Raw genomic sequence first — 27,467 nt, 5'->3', positions numbered from 1 at the left:
GTACAGCCAGGTGCTTTGGTGCATGGGGTTGGTGAAGATGGTATTCTGCAGCAGCTCCAGCTCTGTGTGGGCAAAGGAAGCACCCCAAAATCTCAGGGGGGCAGTGGGGAAAACCCCAATATCTCAGTGAGGACACCCAGGTATACAGGAATGCAGGTCTACCCAATAAAGTCAAAGGGGATTTAGGAACACCAGGTCTACCCATTCAACCCAGCAGAACCCACCAGCTCCCACTTTAGGTGAGGGAGGAGCTGGAAAATTTTGGGGATCCCGCAAAATTGGGGGGAGATTTTTTGGGGAATCCCTCACCTTCCTTCAGCCTTCCAGGGGGCAGTGCCCTTGCCGTAGCTCCTGGTGGGCATCAGCAGCCACAGGCAGTGTTGCCAGGCTGAGAAGTTGGAGAAGCTGCAGCTCAGCAAGGCCCTGGTGAAGGCCAGCTTGGCCTTGAGGTCCTGCCTGACTGCAAGTGCCTACCAGTGTTCCCAGGTGTGGACTGGGAAGGCACCAGTATAAACCAGTAAGTACTGTGAGCCACACCCGAGCTCCTGAGGCTCATGGCAGCAGCTCCCAGTATAAACCAGTAAGGCCTCATGCACCCAAACCCATTCCCAGGGTAGTCTAGGGGTTCCTAGTCTGGTCCTGGGGCTCCCAAGTTTATACTGGGATGGCACCAGTACAAACCAGTAAGCACTGGGAATCACCCCTGAGGCCCTGACCCCTTGGTGACAGCTCCCAGTAGAAACCAGTAAGGCCAGCACAACCTGAAGTTACTCCCAGTAGGTCCCAAGCCCCATCTCAGTATAAATCATTAAGGCCAGCATCCCCAGAATTTGCTCCCAGTGGAGTGCCAAGCATCCCCAAGCTCCCTCCCAGTATAACCCAGTACATCCCAGTTCAACCCAGTAAAATCCAGAATATCACGGTATAACCCAATATAAACCACTACAATCCAGTGACTTCCAGCACCCCATCCCAATATAAACCAGTATAACCCAGTATAATTCACAGTCGCCACCAGGTCCTCCCAGTCAGCAGGAAGCACTCAGGCACCCCTGCTCCCTTTCCCAGTATAACCCAGTACAAACCAATAACACCCCAGCACCCCATCCCAGTACAAACAAGTATAACCCAGTACAACCAGTACACACAGAGTTAGGTCCTCCTGGACACTCACACACTCACTCCCAGTATAACCCAGTACTGCCCAGTAACCCCAGCCCCATCCCAGCACCCCCTGGACACCATCCCAGCACAAACCAGTACAAGCCACTCACAGTTGCAGGGGTCGGCCACCAGGAGGTGCTCGCACAGTGCCAGGTCCTCCCGGCCAGCAGGGGGCGCTGCAGTGTCCATTGTGACCCTATAGAACCAAGGAAACCCCTGTGACACTGCGGGGCCCCACGGAACCAAGAGTCCATTGTGAGACACCTGGGCCACGTGGAGCCAAGGAACCATTGTGACACTGGGGAAACTCATGGGACCAAGGGTCCACTGTGACATTGTGGGGCCTCATGGAACCTGTGAGCCATTGTGACACTGCACGGCCTTGTGGAACCAAGGAGACCACGGTGACACTGTGGGGCCACCTGGAACCAAGAGTCCATTGTGACACTCTGGAACTACAGAGACCATTGTTGAGAGTATGGAACCTCGAGGAGCCAAAAGTCCATTGTGACAGAGCAAGGCCCATGGAACCCAAAAGAGCATTGTGACACTGTGGGACACCATGGACCCAAATCTCCATTGTGACAGTGCAGATCCAAGGGGCCTTTGTGACACTGCAAGGTCGCAGGGAACCAAGGAGTCCAAAGGACTCAAACATTCCTTGCAGGGCTCTGCCTTGGGGAAGGGGAAGCTGCTTGGTGGCACCTTGGCTTTAGCACACACTAATAGAAGGCGTCTGTTTTCAATGGGGACATTAAGGAGTTGTAGATTGCTTCAAAACAGAAAAAAAAAAAGGGGGGGAGGGAACACTCCTTTTGGCCTGTGTGCAGCCAGTTCTCCAAGCAAAGCAGGTCCCAGGGAGTGAGGACAGACAGGATGGGGCTGGGGAATGTGTAGCAAGGTTGTCCACACTGGGTCAGACCTCAAGGCACAGCTTCTGTGAGCAGGCCAGAGCTGAGGAGAGACCCTGCATCAATATCAATCACAGAATGCTGGAATCACCTCTGCTCTAAAGAGAATAGCAATGAAATACACTCTTCAAAATAGGAATGTGTATTTCTTAGAATCTCTTGGAAATATTTCTCCATAACTGGATTTGAAAATCTTCCTAATGAATGGCACCAGATGAGAGGGAAATCAAGACAGAGCCACGGTTTGTCAGGACTTGCTTGATCCCAGTGAGCCCAGTGGTGCATTTGGTGCTGAGCCTTGAACCTCAGGGCCTGAGAGGAGATTGCACAAACCTTTCCACGAGTCCAAATCAGAAGAAAAACCCAAAGTGTCTCAAAGCATTAATGGGTCCCACTGAGGTCCATCCCCAACACAGGCTCCTCATGGACTCCTTGGAGGAAAGAAGTGGATGCCAGGATCGCCCAAAACCCTCTCAGAGAGTCAGAGAGGAAAGGAAAATCCAAACTACCTTTAAAACCTTGAGTATCTCAATGTATTAATGAGACCCACTGAGTGTCAATATAAAGCTCTCAAGGGACTAATTAAAGTAGATAATTGGGGCCATGATTGCATAAACTACTAGAAGTGTTGGTGTCAAAAGGGAACCTCCAAGTACCTTAAAAAACTGAAGTACCTTGAAGCATTAATCAGCCCCGATGAGTGTTGTTACTGACAGAGGCTCTCAAGGGACTAATTAAAGCAGATAATTGGAGGCCATGATTGCACAAAGCTCTCACAGAATCCAAGGCAAAAGCAAAACCCAAAGTCCTTGGAAAAACCTGCAGTCCCTGGGAGCATGAAGGAACCCCCCAGGGCCATTCCTGACCAAGGCTCCCCAGGGACTCGTCCCAGCACATCCCTGAGGCCACTGGGATGTGGGGGGATGCTGAGGGCAGCACAAGGGGTGACAGTGGCCAGCCTTGCTGGGGCTGTGCCAGCAGGCCCCAGTGGCTCAGGACAAGGTGTCTCCTCCCAGCCCTTGGTGGCACAGACCCTACTGTGCCCCAGGGCACCACAACTTGGCTTCACTTTGTCCCCACTTGTCATCACTGACTCCAATTTCCTGCTCTAACTGGAACCTGGGGACACTTTCTCAGCTGTGTCCCTCAGAGGGACCCATTAAAACTTCAGGAAACTTTGGAGTTTGACTGTGACTTGGAGTTCTTGAGAGGTTTCTTCAGCTCCCACTCAGGGACTGATGCTCAGAGACTCAGCCCCAATCCCTGAGAGGGTCATTAAAGTCCTTGTGCTGTATCTGTGCTGATGAGCTGGGCTGGGCTCCTGGCTCAGAAGGTGATCCTGGCAACCAAGAAGAGCTTCAAAAACACATTTCTCTTGATGAGCAGCTCTTCTCCCAGCCCAGCAGGGCTGGGGCACTGCCTGCAGCCATCCCGGGCACAGCACAGAGGCGCAGAGAGCTTCAATCAGTCAGGGCTGGCAAGATGCTCAGAAGTGACTGGGGCAGAATCACTCCCAGCCCTTGACACAGGAAACCTCTGGCTGCAGAACAATGCAGCTGCAGCTCCTGCAGTGATCTCCTAAAGCTGCAACATCCCAATGCCTGCAGACTGTGTGAGTACATTCTCTGATGATCTCTTGTGCAGAGCAGCCAGGGGTGGCCAGGGCTGTGGTGCAGAGCAGGGTGCTGCAGCCCAGGGTGCTGTGCTGGGGCAGGGACTCTGCTGCCTGCCAGGGACAGCTCTCAGCCAGCCCTGGGAGCTGCTCCCAGCACTGGGGGACAAGGTCTGGGTGGAAGGAGACAGCTGGTAAGGCTTGGAAGGGTTGTCCTTGTGTGCTGAGGATAGTGCAGGGCTGCTCTCAGCATGACATTTGACTGCAGAACATTTCCAAGGAGATTAAACAGGGAGCACAGTGAGGCAGGGGCTGCATCAAAGGTAAAGTCCTGCTTTTTTAATCTGCTGCACTAGGTTGCATTTCTGGGAGATTGCACATTGATATTCATCTCTCAGTTCAGGTTGAGAAAAATTTTTTAAAATTCTTTAACATCTCAATAAACAAGACAAAGAAAGAAATCAGCACAGGGCCCCATAGAGGAAGCATCAGTGTCGCTTTTCCAGCCTCCTCAGGGTTACTCTGAGGTTTCCATCAGAGCCTGCAGAGGCAGAGCTGACCCTGGGCAGTGCCCTGTGCTGGGAGGGGTGTGCAGGGCAGAGCTGAGCCCCCAGGGCTGGGCTGGGCTCTGGCAGCACTGGCAGGGCCCAGGCCTTGGCACAGGAAAGCAGCTACTGGCAGGGACAGCTCCAGCCACAGAGCCCTGGGCCCGCAGTGGGGGGAAAGTGCCACCAAGCTGGGCTGGGATATTTAAAATCCTCTCCAAATTGAACTATTCCATGATTACTTTTCTTACAGATCCCCATGCCAAGACATAGCAAATGTCCAACAGCAGCTCCATCAGCCACTTCCTCCTGCTGCCATTGGCAGACACGCCGCAGCTGCAGCTCCTGCACTTCTGCCTCTTCCTGGCCATCTCCCTGGCTGCCCTCCTGGCCAACGGCCTCATCATCAGCGCCGTAGCCTGCGGCCACCACCTGCACACCCCCATGTTCTTCTTCCTGCTCAACCTGGCCCTCACTGACATGGGCTGCATCTGCACCACTGTCCCCAAAGCCATGCACAATTCCCTCTGGGACAACAGACACATCTCCTATGCTGGATGTGCTGCACAGATATTTTTCTTTCTGTTCTTCATCTCAACAGAGTATTTCCTCCTGACCATCATGTGCTACGACCGCTACGTGTCCATCTGCAAACCCCTGCACTACGGGACCCTCCTGGGCAGCAGAGCTTGTGCCCACATGGCAGCAGCTGCCTGGGCCAGTGGCTTTCTCAGTGCTCTGCTGCACACGGCCAATACATTTTCCCTGCCCCTGTGCCATGGCAATGCTCTGGGCCAGTTCTTCTGTGAAATCCCCCAGATCCTCAAGCTCTCCTGCTCACACTCCTACCTTAGGGAACTTGGGCTTCTTGCAGTTAGTGTCTGTTTGTTATTTGGCTGTTTTGTGTTCATTGTTTTCTCCTATGTGCAGATCTTCAGGGCTGTGCTGAGGATCCCCTCTGAGCAGGGACGGCACAAAGCCTTTTCCACCTGCCTCCCTCACCTGGCCGTGGTCTCCCTGTTTGTTACCACTGGCTTTTTTGCTTACCTGAAGCCCCCCTCCATCTCCTCCCCATCCCTGGATCTGGCACTGTCAGTTCTGTACTCGGTGGTGCCTCCAACTCTGAATCCCCTCATCTACAGCCTGAGGAACCAGGAGCTCAACGCTGCTGTGTGGACATCGATGACTGGAGGATTTAAGAAACTGTAAACTGGTGGTCAATTTCTGCAAATACTTTGTAATAAAAGCCACCCTTGAAAATTCATGTTGGTTTCATTTTGGAGGTTATTGTCTTTGTTTTACTTTTTTACCATAATCCATAAAGAAATTGCATTTTTCATGCCGTTTCTCATTTTCTTTCTCTCCACCTTCCCTGTGGCCACAGACTGTAAATAAGGTGCTGTGCTCTTGGTTTCTTTAGATGAACTAAAGAATCTCTCCCCAGCAAAGTTTTCTCCAGAGATGTCCCTTTTTTCCCTTCTCTGGAGCTGCAGCAGCAACGTCTGTGTGCAGTGCTGGGGCAGATCAGTGCTGGCACAGCAGCTGTGCCCAGCAGCAGCAGCAGCACTTGGTGTTGCCAGTGCTGCTCCCGTGCCACTGCCCCGCTGCCCTCCTGGCCCTCGTGTTGCTGCAGGGCCTGAGTGCTCTCGGGGCCGGGCACAGCCCTGGGGGTGGCAGTGCCGGGGCTGCAGCAGGGACAGGCCATGGGCACTGCTGGGGCAGCGCTGACGCCTCAGGCCAGGGCCTGGGGGCTCCAGGCTCCTTAGCCAGGCTCTCTCCACAACACTTGGCCAGCCCAATGCTGAGCATAGAAAAGCCCCGGGAGCAGCCCCAGGCTGGCCGTGGGCAGGCTGGGGGCAAACAGCATGGCTGGTGCTCTGCAAGGTCCCTGCAAGGGGGACACCCTGGCAAGGAGCAGCAGAGCAGGGGCTGATCCATCCCCACTGCGCTGGACACCCCAGGGCAGCGTCCCAGAGCGTCCTCATGCACCTGCCAACAACATCCCCCCTCTGCAGCCCTGGCCTCTCCCCCAGCTCACACAGGAGCTGCATCCTTGCAGGCACACACACGGCAGCACTGGCTCAGGAGCCCCTGTTTGCATTGCACACAGCAGGCTCAGCACCCCCATGGTGCTGCTGTGGGGACATGGAGCTGAGTGAGCACAAATGCCATCAGCCACTTGGGCCAGCAAGGGCTGGGGGATGGCAGCAAAACCACTCAGGTTTGTTGTGGCCTCTGAAGTCAGCCAGAAAGTTTGTTTCCCTGAGCTGTGAGTTTCCTGTCCCACTGCAGATGTTGTTGCTCAGAGCCAGGGCTGCGTGGCAGCCACCCCCAAACTGCCCTGAGCATTTCTTTGGTTTCACCTTTGGTTTCTTTACTCTTTCCTTCACCAGATTTCTTCCTCTTGCTCATCCCTGTCCCCTCCCTTGAAAACAGCCCATCCCTGTTTCCCCTTGCCCTTCTGGCCCTACTCCTTATTTCGGTTCCTGAGTTGGCACCATGGGAACATTTCTTGGGGAGCAGGATCATCCTCCAAGTGCTTCAGGAATTGTCTGCAGGGTCCTGCAGTGCCTCGTGCTGCTCCCTTGCCAGAGGCACCACAGGCCAGGGGCGCACATCTGGGCTGCTGTGTCTGGGTGTGGGGCTCCCTGTTGTGGGCAATGAGGAGGGGCTGGAGAGGGTCTGCAGGACTGACAGGATGGGCTTTGGGGCTGTGTGGAGAAGCTGAGGGACCTGCGTTGCTGGACCTTGTGAAGAGGAGGCCCAGGGCTAATCCTGCAACTGCTCCAAGGGTAGTTTCAGAGAATCACAGAATCAGAAAAGCTGAAAAAGTCCTTGGAGATCATCATGTCACACCTGTGCCCTGACACCATGGCTCCCAGAGCCTCCTCTACTCCAGTATCAACAACCTCAGCTCCCTCAGCCACTCCTCACAGGACTTGTGTTCCAGACCCCTGACCAGCCTTCTTGCCCTTCTCTGGACACGCTCCAGCCCCTCCATGTCCTTCCTAAATTGGGGACCCAGAACTGGACACAGCACTCGAGGTGCTGCCCAACCAGTGCTGAGCACAGGGGAAGAATCACTGCCCTGCTCCTGCTGGCCACACCATTCCTGATCCAGGCCAGCTGCCATTGGCCTTCTAGGCCACCTGGGCACACTGCTGGCTCATGTCCAGCCTGCTGTCCATCAGTGCCCCCAGGTCCCTTTCTGCCTGGCTGCTGTCCAGTCACTCTGTCCCCTGCCTGTAGCACTGCAGGGGTTGTTGTGGCCAAAGTGCAGGATCCAGCACTTGGTCTTGTTAAACCTCACCTTGTTGGATTCGGGCCCTGGATCCAGCCTGTCCAGGTCCCTCTGCAGAGCCCTCCAACCCTCCAGCACATCCACACTCACACCCAGCTTGGTGCCATCTGCACATTTGCTGATGGTTCACTCAATGCCCTCATCCCAATCATCAGTGCACATATTGAAATCCACGCTGGCTGGCTCTGATCCCTCAGCCATCCTGTAGGTGCCCTGTGATGGCACTCAAGGTGATCTGTTCCATCACCTCACCAGGCACCCAGGTCAGGCTGACAGGCCTGCACTTCCCCACATCCTCCTTCCAGCCCTTCTTGGGGATGGGCTCACATTGGCACCTCCAGTCCTCTGGCACCTCCCTGCTGAGCCAGCACTGATGAGAAATGATGGAGAGCAGCTTGGGCAGCTCATCCAGCAGCTCCCTCATCCCCCTAGGATGGATCCCATCTGGTCCCAGAGACACCTGTAAGCATCTGAGTGGCTCAGCATGTCCCCAGCTGCTTCCTCCTGGATTACAGGGGTCTGTTCTGCTCCCTGTCCCTATCTACCAGCTCAGGAGAACACTTGTCCTGAGGACATCCTGGCTTATTGTTCGGAACTGTGGCAAAGAATGGGTTAAGTATCTCAGTCTTTTACTCATCTTCAGTTTCTCTATTCCCCACAGCATCCAATAAAGACCTGAGATTCTCCTTGTCTGCCGGTTTGCTAATAACTTCTTTATAGAAATATTTTCTATTATTTTTCACAGAAGTGGCCAGGTTAAGTCCTAATTGAGTTTTCAATTCTCTCATTTTCTTTCTGCATGACCTAACAACATCCTTAAACACTTCCTGAGTTGCCTGCACCTCTGTCCAAATGTGATGCACCCTCTTTTTTCCCTGAGTGCCTGGAAAAAGCTCCATACCCAGCTAGGAGAGTCATTTTCCTCACTAGCTCACTTCTGGCACACTGGAACAGGCTCCTTCTTCTCATTCATGATTTCTTTCTTGAAGTGTCTCCATCCTTCTTGGAATGCTTTGTTTTTAAAGACTGTTTCATTAAAAAAGTCAGTTATCCCCAAATCTGTATCTTGAATAGGCTGAATTCTGCTCTCTGTAAGGCCAGTGTACGAATTTTGTTGATGCCTCTTCTTCTTTCACAGAATATTTAAAAACTCAATAATTTCGTGATCACTGTACCCCAAACAGCCTCTGACCACCACATCTCCCAGCAACCCTTTCCTGTTTATGAACAGCTGGAGACAGAGCTTTCCTGGGCGGTGGGAGTGTTACCAAACATTCAGTAAAATTAAAAACTCCTTAACACCAATATAACATTAAAAAGCAGCATTCTTTATTTGGCTACAATACACAGGGGACAGCTCCTCCCAAAGCCGAGTACAGGAAAGTTTCTGTTTATATTCTGTACTTTGCAAACTTATTCATTGACTGTCCTGGACTAAACACACATATGATAATCATTTCCCCAAAATCCCTTACCCATGGGTTCTTCTGTCCTGGGGGTTTCTCTGGTGGTCCCTGGTGGTCGTCGACCCCAATGTTTCAGTTCAGCCTGGCTGAGCTGGCAGGACACTGAGGCTGGGGAACTTCCAGTTCTCATTCTCACACAATGAGCATTGTGAAGTTTCCAGAGGCCAGTGGTTTTGGAGAACAGGAATTGTGTTAGCTCAGCTGGGGTGGGCAGTTTATCATCTGGTAACATGAGGTCACAGAGTGGGTCATGACATCACAGAGTGGGTTATGAGAGGTCATTGAGCATCACAGGCTGTCCCTGTGACATCACAGAGCTGACTGTGACATCACAGGACAGAGGTCTGACATCACAGAGCAGGCTGTGACATCACAGGAGAGGCTGTGTGACATCCCAGCAGGGCTGTGTGAGGTCACTGGGTTGGTCACTCTGCCCCAGCCCCTCCTCACAGTTTCCCCAGACAAGTCCAATGCTGTTCATGCCCAGCAGGGTCCCCTGTCCCCCGGGATCCCCCTGCTCCACCTGGAGCCACAGCCTCCCCCAAGGATGTTCCACAAATCAACCCCAGAGCCTGACACGGGGACAAGGGGCCAGGGCTGTGTGACCAGGACATCAAGGACGTGGATTATCCAGGTCACTGGGGCCTGGTTTGGGGTGCCCAGGGCAGGAAAGATGTCTGGCAGCTGGAGCAGGGTGAGGGAAGGGCCTCCAAGGTGGGGCTGGAGCCCTTTGGCTGAGAGGAGAGGCTGAGGGAGCTGGGCTTGTCCAGCCTGGAGCAGGGAAGGCTGAGGGGCTCCTCATGCCAGACTGGCAGTGCCAGACAGGAGCTGATGGAGAACACAGAGCCAGGCTCTGCACTGGGTGGGCTGGGGGGGACAAAAGACAATGGGTGGTAAGGGGCAAGAAAGGAGATCAGCCAGGACAGAAGGAGTTAAAATGAGTCAGGTTGGTTTCAGCATTTCCGCAACATCAAAATTAGCCTGACTCCTCCATCTACCAGTGACAGCCTTGAAAACAGGGCATTGTTGGAGGTGTTTAACCCCCACTCCAAGCAGAGCATCCTGATACAACACTTGACCAGCGTTTATATCTGTCACAGAATCATCTTTGTCCGAAATTGATTTTGTACACAAACCCCTTGTGGGTGGTAGACTCATCAGACACTGCTGGGACATTGCACAGAGCTGAGGGAAGAGCTGTGATGGTTATTAAATTGTATCCTGTTCAACTTTTGTTTGTTCACAGTGGAGAGAAACCTTCCTGTGCCTCTGAATCTCACCAGTTGCTGACCCCCAAAGGACACAAACCTGATGAGTTGTGGTTCCCACTGCAGTGCTGGCACTTGCACCTCCCTCCATCCCCACAGCAGAGCTGCCTTGTCCCAGAAATTCCCTGGCAATGCAGGGATGAAGGAAACAGGACAGGCTGTGGGGATCAGGGGCAGGGCACAGGCAGGGATTTGGGGTGGTTGTGAGCCCAGGGCAGGAGCCAGCCCTTGGCCTTGGTGAACCTCATCCAATTGTCCTGGGCCCATGGCTCCAGCCTGTCCAGATCCCTCTGCAGAGCTTCCTGCCCTGCAGCACAGCCACACTCCCACCCAGCTTGGCCTCACCTGGACACTGACTCAGGGTGCCCTCCATGGCCTCGTCCACATCAGCAAGAAAGAGATTTCACTGCCCTGGCCCCAATCCTGAGCCCTGGGGACACCCCTGGATGTGGCTCCATTGCCCAGCACTCCTTGGGCTGGAATTCTGTTTTTTTATGGAGCTGTGCCTGCCTTTGGTTTTGTTTGCTGACAAGAAATGAACATCCCTCTGTGTCTGGGGCAGCTCCTTCTCCAAGGAAAGCAGGTGGGAGTTGGAGCCAAGGAGCTGAAAGCTGCAGGCACAGCCTGGAGGGGAGGGAGCTCAGATTTGCACAAGGCTGCTCTGAGTGCCAGGGGTTGGATGGGGGAAATGGTGGAGTGGGGGTAGGGACAGAGTGTGACTGATTGTCAGCCATAAAGGGTCTTGATTTTCATCTCTATTCAGACTGTATGAGGAGGTTCTGGGGATCAATATCAACTGGAGATTGCTGATAACAGTGTATAAACAGGAAAATAATAAATGGGCAAAAAAGTGCTTTTCTCTTTTTATTTTAATTGAAATATGTTACAAATGGAGTGAAAGCTTACACAAGTCCTGCTTTATGCTCAGGTTTTTTGCAGTAGCTTTTTTTCAGGTGACCTGCACCCCAAATTGCTCTTGCTCTCAAGTTCTTAAGAATGGCAAATTAGGTCTATTATAAAATGAATTATTTACTGAATGGACTCAAGATTAACAGACTTTAAACGGACTACTTACTGCACAGGATAAACAAAGGAAGTAGAGGTAGATACAAACACAGTGCACAATAAAGTTTCCTATATTACAGCGAGTGAAGAAATAGCAGAGATCAGGAGTCAATGGAACTTAGCACCAAACTGATGAGGGAGTACACATGGAGCCCTTTCACTCAGCTTCCAGAAAAGGAACCACAAAGATGCATCCAGACTTGGGGGAGGAACCCTACCCGTTTGCAGGGACTATGCAGAAGATTTCTGCTTGGTGAAAGTTTTGTGTGGCTTTTATAGTTTGTAAAGTGAAGTGTGTGTCACTCAGAAATTCAAGGCTCATCTCCCTTCAGGCTGCTCTCAAGGCCAGATGTTCATGGCCAGCTGGGAATTCCACCTCCCTGGCACCAGAGAGAACTCAGGACAGGACAGATGTCCAGCCTGGGTTATCTCAGCAATTCCTGAGAGGGGGAAGATGCCCTGAGTGATGGCCCAGCTGATGGACAGAACAGATGAGCTCTGCTGGGCCATAGGGGAAGTCCTGCTGCAGGAACCTCATGGAACCAAGGGTCTGTTGTGACATTGTGATGGCTCCTGGGATGGAAATGGCCTTGCTAAGAAAGCCAAAAGCCAAGGGAATGGATTAGTAATTATTAGAAAAAATTACCCTTCTTCCAGGTGTAATATCTGATGTAATTCGTGTAAAGTTGTAAATTAATAAACAGTGTTTGCATGAATAAAATAAACTCAGAAACCAAAAAGAAAACCACAAATGGAAAAAAAACCAAGACAGATTGCTTCACCAAAACATATTAACAGCCAACAAAAGCAGGACAGCCCAAATTAACAAGTGAATGGACGTGGCCACAAGGAGATGGCTCTCTTCAAAGACAGTCCAGAGAACACCCAGACACTGAGCGCCAAGCACCCAGGATTTATCGGGAAAAATACATCTCAATACCAGATTCCCTAAACCAAGGCCTGCCTTCATCAGAATTCATGGTCTCCCAGAATATGGTTTTGTCCAGCCCCATGCAGAGAAAGGAAACTACATGAATAAAATACATGAATATGCGAAGCAACGAAAGGAGACAAAGACCTCTGCTCCAGGCTATGAAAAACTGTATATAAACTGGACTGACCACAGTGGTTTTGTGAACATTGGGGAATCCGGAGCAGTAGAGTTTGGATCACAGTGTGTTTACCCGGGCTTGGTGTTGCTCTTTGTGATTTTGGCTGTCGTGGACCATATCCCAGCCATGAAATAAATTATCACTTATTTCTGATTATACTCAATTCGGCTAAATCTTTTTATTATCTATAACATAGGCAAGGTTAACCAAGCCATTCCCTACATTTCTCCTGTTCAGATTCTTTTAGTTGGCTACTTTGAGAGGTCCAGCTTGTTCTGGTGCTTATCATGAGCGGATTGTACTCTTGATTTATGCACCAATGCACCAGATGTGGAATCGTCTACCCTGAACCCAGAAACAAACTCCCTCTGTCAGACCATTTTCACATTCCAGATAATTTTCAGGACGTCCACTGAGAGGTTGGAATGATTATCACACAACTCTCCACTTCTGCCTGCAGGCCCTGGAGATTCTTTCTCTGAATTCAGCCAGGCTTGTATTCCCTAGCAAGTCCTGGTACCACCTCCTGTTTTCTTAGATCAGAACAGTAACAGTGAAAACATTACCTACGGCACAACTCCCCAGCCCACCAGCAAAAGAAAGGACAAGTTTTCAAGTTCTCAAAACCTTTGTCCTGCTTTGCTGCAGGACAGTGCAGCACGCACAGTGTGGAAAGCTAAGAGACTCTGCAGTTGGTGGCACGTCTTGTGACAGGAGATCGTCCTCCAGGAAAAGTTTGTGAAAAGAGCAAACACCACTGTAGAGAAAATGCTTGGAACAGCAGAGCAGCTTTCCAGAAGTGAAATGACAATGGAAGGAAACAACCCAAGATGTTCACATATACTATTAATTCCTTTCCTTATACGCTCCCCTTTTCTGTGTTGCACTGGTTCTACATCAACTGATGTTACCTCGAAGACCTAGGACTTAGCAAGTTTGATGCACTCTGCAGTATCATTAGCTACACACAGTTTGCCTTCTCCCTGTTTTGCTTTGAAAGCAATGCTGGAGACATCAGAAACCTGCAAATGCAAGATTTTAAAGCACAGCACTTAGGTTGGCTATGGGTTCTAGAGACAGGGCACGTGCTCTCACAGTATTTCACCCTCAGCAGTGACAATACACAGCAGCAACAATGGTGATTCCTAGGACATCGTGCAGGGGTCAAGACTCTGTCTCTTGGCTTAACATGGCAAAGCTCACATGTTTTGACAGACTGAGGATCCAAACGAGTTTGCTTTTCTAGCTGTGTCGATGAACAGCAGGACAAATAAAGCAGCCAGCAGTTTCTTTGCAGAGAGGGCCTTTGCTCCAGGCTGAAAGGGCTGGATTGGCAGGGAGGAGGCAGGCAGCTGAGCTGCTGTATTGGACTGGCATCCAAACTGAGCAAAAATAGCAGCTTCATTCTTTTATTTTAATTCTCCTGTCGGCAGTCTGTGATTTTCACCCGGAACTGAACAAGAAAACAGGAACAGCCCTGGGGACGAGGGCACCGAGCCGGGCGTGGCCCCTCTGCTGCCGCTGCCCACCCGGAGCGGCCGGAGAGCAGCGCTGCCCTGCAGGGGCTGCATTTCTCACTCCTCATGTGCTGCTCTGCCCTCCCACGGGGCTGGCTCTGCCTGGCCCTGGCAGGCTCCTCCTTCGGCACTTTGCTCTGCTCCAGAGGAAAGTGCGGACAGCGCTTTGCTTGCTTGTGAGGAACAGACTGCAGCGCGGGGCGAGCGGGCGGGATAGGGCCCGGGGCATGCGAGCACAGGGGACAAGTTGCAAGCCTGCAGGAAATAAAAGTTCTGTTGTGAATGATATTCTATTTTTCCAATTTATCAAGCAACGAGATTAAATGTAGCAGCAAATTTTTAATAGTAACAATTAAAAATGAATACAATTAAAGTATTGGAGATGACTACAAAAATATCAAAGTATTGGAAATTAATAGAATCAAAGTATTAAAATGAATATTGAATACATATATTTCAGGAAAAGTAAAATTTGAGAGTAAGCAATTTAATATAATTGAGGTTTGTATAAAGCATAAGCATAACTGACCAGGGAGGGGGCCCTCCCCCTACCAGGGGTACGAGGAGGGACTCGCCCTTCCTCACGTACCAAAGTATCAAGGCTGACAATCCCACTGAGAGGAATGTTGAATTTGTCTTTACAAATGAGTTGTGGATCAGCCTATAGACAAGGCTAGCACTGAGAGATAAAAGAAACAATGGGATGGATTCCACTGATTGATGAATGGAAAGAGATATTTGCCTTTACAAACAAACTGTAGGGCTGCTGATAAATGAAATTGGATATCGAAAGATGAAAGAAGGAACGAGGGAAAAACTATGAATTCTATAAGAATTAAAAATTAAAAGGGAGGGTTATACATTAGAGGGGAATTTCAGGTATCAGGCGTTCCGGGAAGTCTGTGCCTCTCAAGTACCTCAGCCAATGGGGAAAGAGAGAGGGAAATGCGGCCGGGAAAATAGGATAAAAAGGAGGCTGCGTCCTCCGAAAATTTGAGAGATCCCAGGGGAATGTCCCATGGCCTCTCCCTTTATTCGAATAAAGCAAAAAGGACTCCTCTGTCTCCTTTTTGGACATAAACCTCTGGTGTTTGTGGATTAATTTTCCTGACAATTTGGGGGCTCGTCCGGGATCTTTCCACCGTCCGGGGCGGCGGGCGGCGAGCGGAGCTGAAGGCGCCTCACCCAGTTTGGGTGATCAGCTCCCCTTGGTGCCGGCCGGCACCGGGCGATTGATTGGGTTCCCGAGACTGTCCAGGAGACAGACGAGTGGCGGACCAGGGGGGTCCATGAAGAGTCCGCAGGGAAGGACCACTGAAAATCTCACCGGTGAGTAAAATGGGATCTTCGGGGAGCAAACCTGGGAGGGCACCCATGGAGGGTAGCACAGGTAAACCTGAGAGGGCACCCATGGAGGGTAGCACAGGTAAAACGGGGCATCCAGAGCGAAGGGGCCCCGGCAAATGGGATGACGATCCCATAATACCCCCGGAGAGTCCCTTGGGGTGAATGCTGAGGTCTTGGGAGAGATTGTATATTCACCCAGAAGTAACTATGGAAATTATGGTAAAATATTGTTATTTTGTGAGGCCAGAGTATAAGTTGGCAAGGGGACTTATATGGCTACTTATGGAACAGATAAAATTCATTTGTGTCGAATTTTGTGAAGGTATTTAGAGGAAAGTGGTGAGGATTGGAATGTTTTTCAGCACCTTCCCCCGTCTTGTCCTCCAGTGTTGCCAGCTGCAGGTCGTCTGTATCCTCAACTTTCAGAGCAAGGGGATCAGGGAAATGTTATTCCTACAGCCCCACCTGAGAAGGATGATGGTGTAGGGGGAGGGGAGCAGCATGTTGTATCACCCCCCAGAACTAGAAGAGGAACTCAGTTTAGGGCATCAGAAGCCCCCCAGGAGACAGGGGTACACCAGATGCCACTCTGTCAAGTTCCTTTGGGGGGTCAAGGGGGAGGATTTGGGTTTGTAATTGTACCACTTACTACCCAGGATATAAGAGGGTTGCAAAAAGAATTACCCCCATATTTGGATGATCCCATAGGGGTGGGGGAAAAGATAGAGGAATATTTGGGAAATGCGGATTATACATGGAAGGATTGGGATTTTCTTTTGGGAATTTTGTTTGGGTCATCAGAGAAACGAATGATTTTGCAGAAAGCTCGGCAGCTGTGGGAGGATGAACACCCACAAGCAGCAGGGGGGGCTGGACCCAATGCACCTACGGTGGATGATGCCATCCCCCAGGCAGACCCCCAGTGGGACCCAAATAACCAGGCCAGTCTGGCTCGCCTTTTCGATTACCGTGCTTATTTGATCAGGGCAATCAAGTCTGCGGCTCCCAGAACTAACAACATAGCTAAGGCTATGTCGTTAGAACAGGAGAAACAGGAAAGCCCTCATTGGTTGGAGAGGATTAGGGATGCCTTGAGGAAGCACGGGGGGATGGATCCTGAAGGGCCAGCCTTCAACACATCGCTTAAAGTACAATTTGTTACTAAGGCCTGGCCTGATATAAGGAAAGGGGTACAAAAAGATAAAAAGTGGCAAAATAAGCCTCTAAAGGAATTGGTTAGAAAACCGCAGCAGATATGTGTAAGAAGGGATGAGGAAAAGGCAGAAGCTAAAGCAAAGATGATGGCAGAGTTTTTGCAGCCCCAGAGGAATAAACCGCAGGGTCCAAGGGGTCCCCAGGGACAGAGGGGACGGGGTCGGTCACAAGGAAGTGGCAGAGGGATTCCCTCCTCGGCAGGGGACAGCCGACCCAAACAGCTGCTGGGGAAGAACCAGTGTGCTGTCTGCAGGGCAGAAGGGCATTGGAAAAACGAGTGTCTGCAGAAACAACTGGACCCTCAGGAGGAGGAAGTCCAGAGAATAATAGAAATGGATTGTTAGGGGTGTCAGGGGCTCCTATTATACCAAAGACCCACCACTCAAGAGCCCTTGATAACTTTTAAGGTGGGTCCGGATCGAGAGGAGGTGTGTTTTCTGGTAGACACGGGGGCCTCTCGGTCCAACTTAAATTTTATACCTAAGGGGGGGAAATTGTCAAAAAGATCCTTGGTTATTCAAGGAGTAAGCGGGAAGGATGAGCGAGTGCATTTTATTCAACCGCTGTTAATAGATGTGGGGGACAGATTTGAACTGCATGAATTCTTGTTTGTTCCTAATTGTGATTGTAATTTACTGGGAAGAGATTTGATGGCTAGAATGGGAATGCAAATTAGCATTGTAAGAAGTGACACGGAGTCCGAAACTGTGATATCTTTGTGTAAAATGTCTGAAAAGGCTTATGCTAAAATAAATCCAGAAGTATGGGCAGCTCCAGGGAAATATGGGAAACTGGACATAGAGCCTCTCCAAATTACTTTGAAGCAACCAGGACAAGTGGTGTCTAAAAAGCAATACCCTCTTTCAAGGGAGGGAAAGAAGGGGTTACAGCCTGTTATTGAGTCCCTGCTAAAAGCAGGTCTTTTAGAGCCGTGTATGTCTCCCTATAACACTCCTATCCTGCCGGTTAAGAAACCGGATGGAACCTACAGAATGGTGCAGGATTTAAGAATAATAAATGAGATTGTCAAACCAAGGCATCCCACAGTTCCAGATCCATACACAATCCTAAATCAAATCCCTTCTTCACATCAGTATTATTCTGTACTGGATTTGAAGGATGCTTTCTGGGGGTGTCCAATCACAGAAGATAGTAAACAGTATTTTGCTTTTGAGTGGGAACAGGAGGAAGGAGGGAAAATGATGAAACAACAATTGACATGGACAGTACTCCCTCAAGGATATACAGAGTCACCAGTTCTGTTTGGGCAAGCTTTGCAGAAAATATTAAGAGAGTTTACTCCACCCTTAGGAGTCAAGTTGTTGCAGTATGTAGATGATTTGCTCTTATCAGGGGAACAGGAAAAGGTGGTTGAAGAGGCTACTGTAAAGCTGCTTAATTTTCTTGCAAAAAAGGGACTTAGAGTATCCAAAAAGAAAGCACAGTTGGTAGAAAAGAAGGTCAAATATTTGGGACACATTCTGTCCGAAGGGTTACGGTGTATTGATCCAGAAAGGATACAAGGGATTTTACAGGTACCATTACCCCAGACTAAAAAGGAGTTACAGCAGTTTTTAGGGTTGGTGGGGTACTGCAGAGCATGGATCGAGGATTTTTCTGTGGTGGCCAGACCTTTATATAACTTTTTAACTCAAAACAGTCCTAATGTTGTGGTATGGACACCAGAAGGAAAGAAAAGCTTTAAGAAATCAAAAGACAAATTGGTTAATGCCCCAGTCTTGGCTCTTCCAGACGCAGAAAAAGAATTTCAGCTATATGTGGATGTCAAACAGGGTCATGCTAAAGGGATTTTGTTGCAAGAGCATGGGGGAACACGGAGGCCTGTTGCCTGTTTTTCTAAGTTGTTAGACCCGGTGGCCAGAGGCTGGCCCCATTGTCTGCAGAGCTGTGCAGCCACAGCTCTGATGGTGGCTGAGGCCCAAAAGCTGACAAGGGGAGGGTATCTCATTGTTAAAGTCCCACATCAGATTAAAGCTTTGTTAACTGAGAGAGCCTCTAAGTGGATGATGAGTGCTCGATTATTACAGTATGAATCTTGTTTAATGGAACAGGAGGATTTAGAATTTAAATGTGGAGAAGATTTTAATCCAGCCTCTTATTTAAATGGCCCTGGAGAAAAGGGGGGCCAGGAAGAAATCCATGATTGTATCCAGGTTATAGACCTCCAGACACGAGCTAGGGAAGATTTACGAGATATTCCCTGGCCTGAGGGAGAGAATGTGTTCATTGATGGGTCCTCAAAGGTGGTAGAAGGGAAACGATTTACAGGATACTCTATCGTGAATGGGAAGCAATTGAAGGAAGGGGGGAGGTTACCACACACCTGGTCAGCTCAGACAACAGAGCTGTACGGGCTTGTGAGAGCCTGTGAATTATACTAGGACAAGACAGTAAATATATTTACTGATTCTAAATATGCATATGGGGTGATACATGCATTTGGAAAACTGTGGGAAAAAAGAAGTTTATTAAGCTGCAGAGGAAAGACGTTAGCTCACGAGAACTTAATCTCTCGCCTATTGGAGGCAGTGAATTTACCAAAAAGGGTGGCAATAATCCACATTAAGGGGCATCAGGCAGGATGGTGGGAAGAGGCAATAGGAAACCAACTGGCTGATAAAGAAGCTCGGAAAGCTGCATTGTTGCCAGAAGTCTCTAAGATCCTGCCTATGCTCCCAGTAACTGCACCGCTGCCAGAGAAACTCTCTTTTCCACCAGAGGAACTGGAGATAATTAAAAAGAGTGGGGAAGAGGAAAGAGAAAATAATTGGTTTACAAGGGATGGCAAGCAGTGGATACCAAAAGCTCTAGCCTTACAATTGTTAAAACAACTTCATGAAGGGAGTCATTGGGGCTCCCGAGGACTGGCAGAAGCCTTCCTCAAAATGAACACTGCTGTCGGTCTCTTTAGCCTGGCAAAGCGAGCCACTGAAGGTTGTTTGACTTGTGCTAAAACCAACAACAAAGTTACAAAGAAACTGGCCAGGGGAGGGAGGCGTTGGGCAGTACTTCCCTTCCAGAGATGCCAGGTGGATTTTACTGAAATGCCTCGAGTGGCAAGATTTAAATATCTTCTGGTAATAGTATGTCAATTAACCGGGTAGCCAGAAGCATTTCCAACTGTTTCAGCAATTACAGGATCAATTGTTAAAGTATTTTTGGAACAAATAATTCCAAGATATGGGATAGTGGAAACAATAGATTCAGATAGGGGAACTCATTTTACAGGAAAAGTTCTTCAAGAAGTTATGACTGCTTTAGGGATACAGTGGAACCTCCATACCCCCTGGCACCCACAGAGTTCGGGTCAGGTTGAGAGAATGAATGGAGAAATAAAGAAACACCTCCTGAAGCTGGTGATAGAAACTAAGATGCCGTGGGTACGGCTCCTGCCCCTGGCTTTAGCAAGAAAAAGAGCCAGACCCAGGGGAGATATTCAATTATCTCCCTTTGAATTGATGTTTGGAATTCCTTACCCTTGTAATTCTCAGCCGAGTGGGGGGATAGAGATAAGTGATGTGTATTTGAAACAATATATGGCTCGGATACTGTCTCTTGTGAAATCTCTTCGACAGGAAGCTCAGCTGGCACAGACCCTGCCTTTGGACTTTGCTGTTCACAACATCCAACCGGGACACTGGGTCCTGGTTAAGGAGTGGGAAGAAGCACCACTGGTGGCCAAGTGGCGTGGACCTTTCCAGGTGTTGCTGAGCACAGACACAGCCGTGAAGACAGCTGAACACGGGTGGACCCATCACACTCGGGTCAAGGTCTCTGCAGCCCCAGAGATTTGGACATCTCAGCTGGAGGAGAAGGACGGGAAGCCGCGACTGACACTCGGCAGGAGGGGACTGGAGCAGCAGCCAGGGCGTCGACATCGGGGGAAGCCTCGTGTGCCCACCCACAGAGTGCCTGCTGAAATAGTCTGTGTGGGCATCCCTCCTCTCAGATCTCCAGTCACTGGGGGCCAACCCTTGCTGTCATTGTTTTTTTTATGTTGAGCTGTTTCTGTGTCTTCACTCACCACAGGTGGTGTGGAAGAAAACGTGAAAGTAAAAATTAAGTTAGGAAATTAGATTACACAATCAGAATGTTTCTCTTAATAATGTTACTTTTATGTTATCAGTTAGGTTGGGGCCAAGAATGGGAAAATAATTTTTTGACCTTAGGAGAAGAAGTAGCAAAAACCTTTAACCTTAGCAATTGTTGGGTCTGTGGAGGGCCAGGAGAATCTGAAAACGGGCCATGGGTGGCCAGCCCAGTAGAACCTAAATGGTGGATTAGCACCCTCAGTGAGGTCCATAATGGATCAGGATTTTGGGATGAAGAAGGAAGTCCATGGAGGCTTCATTCTTCTGAAAAAGGCACTTATTGTCTAAATAGGCAAATAGATGACAATGGAAAAGTGGTGAAACAAATAGCAAAATGAATAAAAAAATTAGCTCATATGTTAGTCCAAACATGAAAAGGATGGGAATGGGACATGTTTTCTTGGCTACCTGGTGAACTATAGGTTAAACAACTGCTTTTTTCCTCTTATGTGCTGTAGCAACTCTAATCTTTTTACCATGCACGATCCCTTGCTTAGTACAACTTATTCAACATGTGATCAAAAGGATGCAAATAATAGCCACGCCTACTGATCCAGAGATAGTTACAAAAACACAGAAATTAATGTCACTCCAAATAATAACAAAACAAAACAAAAGAATCAGGAACAAGAAATTAAGTCAATGATAGCTAAAATTTGTAAAGACAATTATCAAAAAAATAAAAGAGGAGGGATTGAGAGGAATGTTGATTTTGTCTTTACAAATGAGCTGTGAATCTGCTTGTAGATAAGGCTAGCACTGAGAGATAAAAGAAACAATGGGATGGATTCCACTGATTAATGAATGGAAAGAGATATTTGCCTTTACAAACAAACTGTAAGGCTGCTGATAAATGAAATTGGATATCGAAAGATGAAAGAAGCAACGGGGGGAAAACTATGAATTCTATAAGAATTAAAAATTAAAAGGGAGGGTTATACATTAGAGGGGAATTTCAGGTATCAGGCGTTCCGGGAAGTCTGTGCCTCTCAAGTACCTCAGCCAATGGGGAAAGAGAGACGGAAATGCGGCTGGGAAAATAGGATAAAAAGGAGGCTGCGTCCTCCAAAAATGTGAGAGATCCCAGGGGAATGTCCCATGGCCTCTCCCTTTATTCGAATAAAGCAAAAAGGGCTCCTCTGTCTCCTTTTTGGACATAAACCTCTGGTATTTGTGGATTAATTTTCCTGACATGTAAAATAGAAACCTGAGTCCCTCAGAGAGAGAGATGAATGCAGGGATTGAATTAAAGTCTTTAGAGAAATTAAAATATATTAAGCCACACAGACATGAAGTAGAAGTTTTAGTTTTAAGTAAGTAGGAATACTATTATGTCACATAGATATGAAGTAAAAGCTTTAGTTTTAAGTAAGAATATACTGTAAGTGCCTTAAGAGAGTTAAAAGCCCTACAACCTAGTTAAAAGTTCAGAAACTTAGCCCCAGGCTGTCCTACGTTACAATGTAAAGATAAGCCCAAAAGTTTGTGTTCTATCACCGTCTTCATGAACTGCAAAAACCAAGTGGGCCCGTGATCCTTATCTCCATGGGAGATGCCGTCTGCTAATGGGCCATCTGTTAAAAATCGGGTGGGGCAGTGTTCTTTATCTTTTCCACAACCCATCCTTCCTCCAGGAGATATCTCCTGTTAATAATGGGCCATTGAGTCCCACTGCATGACTGATAAAATTCCATCATCCCACTGGGGAATGCTCCAGCCAGGGGGAGGAGCCAAGCCTTTCCTACCAGGATAAAAACCAAGATTTGGGACACCAAGGCAGTCCTTACCCACTGGTTTCCAGAGGAGAAGAGCTACCAGACCTTTCTACAGGATCACCACTGCAGCAAGACCACTTCATCCTGACTGCTACCACCACCCTACCTAGCGGAGTGTCAGGTTTTATATTTTTTCTTTTTTCCTATCAAATTGTATTTCTGACTTGGAGTCTCTCACTGCTTTTGCTTTCAAACCAGTACAATTTTGGAGGGGGTTTTGGCTGAATCTTGATATTTGGGGAGCATTTTATCCATGTCTTGATGTTTGGAGGATTTTGGGTTTGAATCTTGGTGTTTGGGAGGTTCTTACAGACACAAGATGCTCAATGACGTCCTGAGATGAACTTCGGCAAAGAGGAACTCCCAGTTTATGGAGCTCTCTTCTTGTTTTTTCCACAAACCAGGATTTTTCATTCCCGAGGCGTGGGCAGATGGAAAAAGTGGAAAAGCCCCGGAGATCCTGCAGGAGGAGGGGCTGCAAACCGAGCTCAGAGAGCTGTGAGGAGGAAAGACCCTCCCTGAGCCAGGAAGGCGGCCGGAGATCCAGGCGGAGCTCAGAGCTGGTGGAGAAGCCTCCTGGAATGGAGAAGCCCCACAGGTGCTTGGAATGTGGGAAAGGTTTCAGCTGCAGCTCCAGCCTGATCCGACACCAGAGGATCCACATTGGGGAGAAGCCCTACGAGTGTGGGCAATGTGGGAAGAGCTTCAGTGACAGCTCCAACCTGAGAAGACACCAGCGCATCCACACCGGGGAGAGACCCTACGAGTGCCCCAAGTGTGGGAAGAGGTTTCAGAGCAGCTCTGATCTCCTCAAACATGAGCGGATTCACACAGAGGAGAGGCCCTTCCGCTGCCCCCACTGCGGGAAGGGCTTCAAGCAAAACTCCCAACTAATCAAGCACCAGCACATCCATACTGGGGAGAAGCCCCACGAGTGCTCGGAATGTGGGAAGGGTTTCAGCTACAGCTCTCAGCTGATGCAACACCAGAGGATCCACACTGGGAAACGGCCCTATGAGTGTAGGGAATGTGGGAAGGGATTCAGCTACAGCTCCGACCTGATGCGACACCAGGTGATCCACACTAGGGACCGGCCCTACACCTGCTTGGAATGTGGGAAGAGCTTCAACGACAGCTCCAACCTGAGAAAACACCAGCGCATCCACACCGGGGAGAGACCCTACGAGTGTCTCAAGTGTGGGAAGAGGTTTCAGACCAGCTCTGATCTCCTCAGACATGAGCGGATTCACAGAGAGGAGAGGCCCTTCCGCTGCCCCGACTGTGGGAAGGGTTTTAGGTACAATTCCCATCTCATCAGGCACCAGCACATCCACACCAGGGAGAGGCCCTATGAGTGTCCTGAGTGTAGGAAGAGCTTCTCCAGGAGGTCTCACTTGACCCAACACCAACGGAGTCACCACTAAGGGAAGCCCTGTGAGTGCCTGGAGTGCGGGAAGAGCTTTGTGCTCTGCTCCAGCTCCATCTCCCATGGGAGGATCAGCTTTCGATGATCCTCAGTGACCCCCGTTAGGCAGAGCCCTGGTGATCCGTGGTCCTGGTGATCCCTGTTGGGTGGGGGGAAAGGTATGCAAAGATTTCTCTCCCTTCTCCTTGTGCTGCTGTGATTTGGTTGGTAATAAATTCCCTCGCTGTGCCCAGGCTGGCTCTGTTGTTCCCGTGCCGGTGCTCGGGGCGGGATCTCTCCTGTTCCTTCTCTCAACTCCCGGGCCTGTCCTCAGCCAATCAGAGAATGCGATGGAGAAGATTCAGCCAATCAGCGAGAGGAGCTATGATGACTCATCGGTTGCCGGGCAGACCCGCAGCACCCAGTGTTCCCCACCTGGGCCCCACCCTCCCCGCCCAGTCACGATCCCCCCGCGGGGTCCCCCCAAGTCCCTCCCCCCAAGAAACGGGTCCGGGGTGAACTGGGAAGTTTTCTTTGGATCCCTGGGAGAAGCTGGACGTGGGCAGAGTGAAAGCAGGGCTGGGGGGGACGCACCACCCCCCTCCTAAATCAGCGTGGGGACGGAGCGGGGGTCCCGGCCGGGCCCGAGGTAGCGGGGAGGGGCTGCAGCCACTGCTGGCTCAGGAGCTCTGAGGGCAGAGAAAAGGGGGTGACTCCGGGCTGGGGGGAACACACACGCTCCGGGGAAGGGGGCACACGACCCCCCGGGACCCCCCTCACCTTCTTGCACAGGTAGAAGCCGAGCCCCAGCACCAGGAAGACGAAGCCCAACACAGAACCCCCAATCCCCGCAGTAAGGTACTGACGGCAGCGGCTGGCGGCATCTTTGGGGGTCCCGCAGGAGTCAGGATCCCGTAAAACCTCTCACAGACACCCCAAGCCCCCTCCAAGCACCCTCCCAATCACTTCTAGCTCGCTCAGGACCCCCTGAGAGCTCCTCCCAATCTCTTCCTAGCCTCCCCAGGACCCACCAAAGCCCCTTCTGTCCCTCTCAGGATCCCACAACCCCCGCCAATTTGCCCTCCACCACCCCAGGACCCCCAAACCCTCTCCCAGTCCCACCAGGACTCACCAAGACCCTCCCAGTCTCTTACCAGCACAACCAGCCTCATTCCAACTCCTGCTTTCCAATCCTTGATCTTTTTCCATCCCCTCCAGGCTCACTCAAATCCCTCCCAGTTACACCCAACACCCCCAGACTCCCTCCCAGTGCCCACAAGGACCCCCAGAACCCCATCCCACCCTCCCCAGCATCCTTCAAACTCCTTCTAAGCCCTTCCAGATCCCCGAGCCCTACTCCTAGTTTAAACCAGGCTATCTCAAACTCCCTCCCAGTTACTCCCAGCACACCCCACTCCCCCTCCTAGCCCTCCCAGTGCCTCCCCACACTCCCCCACTGTGGGGTCCGGGATGTGCCCCAGTGTCGGCTCAGGGGGTGCTCCAGGCTGACATGCTCCCCCTGGCAGCTGGAGGTGAGCCCGTGCCGGGGGGAAGTTCCAGCAGGAACAGAAGCTCGTGGGTCCAGTCCCCTTTAGGGACCAGGTCGATGGCCACCACATGCCCTGAGAGCTCCTGCTGGCCCTGGAACCAGCTCAGCTGGATCTGAGCAGGGTAGAAATCCATCCCAGAGCAGAGCAGGTGGCCAGGGATGGGCTGGGAGCTCGAGGACCAGTGAGATGGACACACTGGGGGGCACAGGGAGAGAGTGGGACACACTGGGATCAGCTGGGGGGAACTGGGAGAGACAGGAGAGGGCTGGTGTGGCATAAAGACAAACTGGAAATGAACTGGGAGGCACTAGGGGTGCACTGGGAAAGAGGGTGGAGGTCTGGGAGTGGACTGTGAAGACTTGGAGTGGACTGAGAGTAGATTGGAAATTGACTGAGAAAGAGGGGCAGGGTCTGGGAGGGACTATGGGGACAAGGGGATGAACTGACTTGGCACTGGGAGGGGGACTGGGATGGACTGGGAGAGCCACAGGACTGACTGAGAGGAGCAGGAAGGCCCAGGGATGGGCACAGGGAGGGCTGGGTGCTCTGGGGGGATTCCCAGGGAGTTTTTGAGAGGCTCCAGGGTCATTCCCGGGCCAGGGCCCAAGGGGACACGCTCTGTCCCACGCTCACCTCTGCTCTCCACGCTGAACGGGGCAATGATCTTGGAGTTGTGTGGGCAAACTGTGCCCACCTGAGCCCCATAATGCTCCAGTGTTTCTGGTTTGCTGTTCAAGTGCTGGGCTTTTATCTCCCCATAGGGGGTGAATCCCATGAACAGCCCCACGTCGCTGTCGAAACACAGGAACTCCTCTCGGTTGTAGTGAATCATGGTTTAAAAAGTTAAGATTTTTGCTAAGGGTAGAAGTAGTTTCCATGACCAAGATGTAAGTTAGGTAGGTAAATGGTAGGTTAATAATTACTAGAAGCTTAGGCTAGAGCTAATTGGTATAATTATCTGCTATTAATAATTTACATACAGAAGAACGTAAAATAAGTAAACCATTAACCATGAAGCACGGGGCCTTGGATCGTGCCAGAGGGTCACTGAGACCTGATGAAGACTCTCCTGACTTCATCCTTCGAGACCACTGACCCATGTTGAGACCACCAACCCAATTCAAGAGAAGAACTGCGCACGTGTGAAGGACGAATGGGCTCATTTTAATATGGGATGGGGATGGGAGGTGCTGGGGTTATGCAGATGTATTGTATGTAAGATCTTGGGCAATAAATAGAGGGCAAAGAACCTTGTTCGGGGCGGTCACGCCTTTCAGAGGTGACTCCTGTGCTGCCCACCAGTGAATAAACACACCACTTTGTAACTTTAGTTAGTTAGAGGGTCTTTGTCCATGATTATACTGTTTTTCTTAACGATTGACTGCTCTAACTGGAACCTGGGGACACTTTATGAGTTGTGTCTTTCAGTGGGACCCATGAATGGTATCAGAAACTTTGGAGTTTGATTCTGACTGAATTCTTGAGAAATTTCCTCAGAAACCACGGATGTGCCTTGATTTCCCTCTGGTCTGGTGCTGTTCATTAGGAAGCTTTCCTATTAAAGTTATGGAGAAATAATCCAAAGAGCATCTTGGAGATATTTATTATTATTTTAAAGTGTGTGTTTTATTACTGTTCTCTTTAGAGCACAGCTGACTGCAGCATTCTGTGATTGATATTGATGCAGGGTCTGTCCTCAGGAGGTCTGGCCTGCTCACAGAAGCTGTGCCTTGAGGTCTGAGCCAGTGTGGACAACCTTGCTGCACATTCCCCAACCCCATCCTGTCTGTCAGAACTCACATGGGACCTGCTTTGCTTGGAGAACTGGCTGCACTCAGGCAAAGAGGGGTTCTTTCCATTTTTTTAGTTTTGAAGCAATCTAAAACTCCTATTTTTCCCCATTGAATACAGACACACACCTCAGGTGTGTGCCAGACAAGGCCCCACCAAGGAGCTTCAGCTCTCGGGATCGATGCTTTGGGGGCGGTGCCTGCAGTCAGCGCCATCTTTCCTTTCTGCCTCTAACTCCCATCATGCCCCGCGGCCCCATAGAGGACCATTGGAGCCGGGACTACAACGCCCATCATGCCCTGCACTCCACA

The sequence above is a fragment of the Sturnus vulgaris genome, unplaced genomic scaffold (assembly GCF_052056855.1).
Source record: "Sturnus vulgaris isolate bStuVul1 unplaced genomic scaffold, bStuVul1.hap1 Scaffold_157, whole genome shotgun sequence".
Lineage (NCBI taxonomy): Eukaryota > Metazoa > Chordata > Aves > Passeriformes > Sturnidae > Sturnus > Sturnus vulgaris.
The sequence above is the reverse complement of the archived record's forward strand: the minus strand, read 5'-3'. Positions refer to the sequence as shown.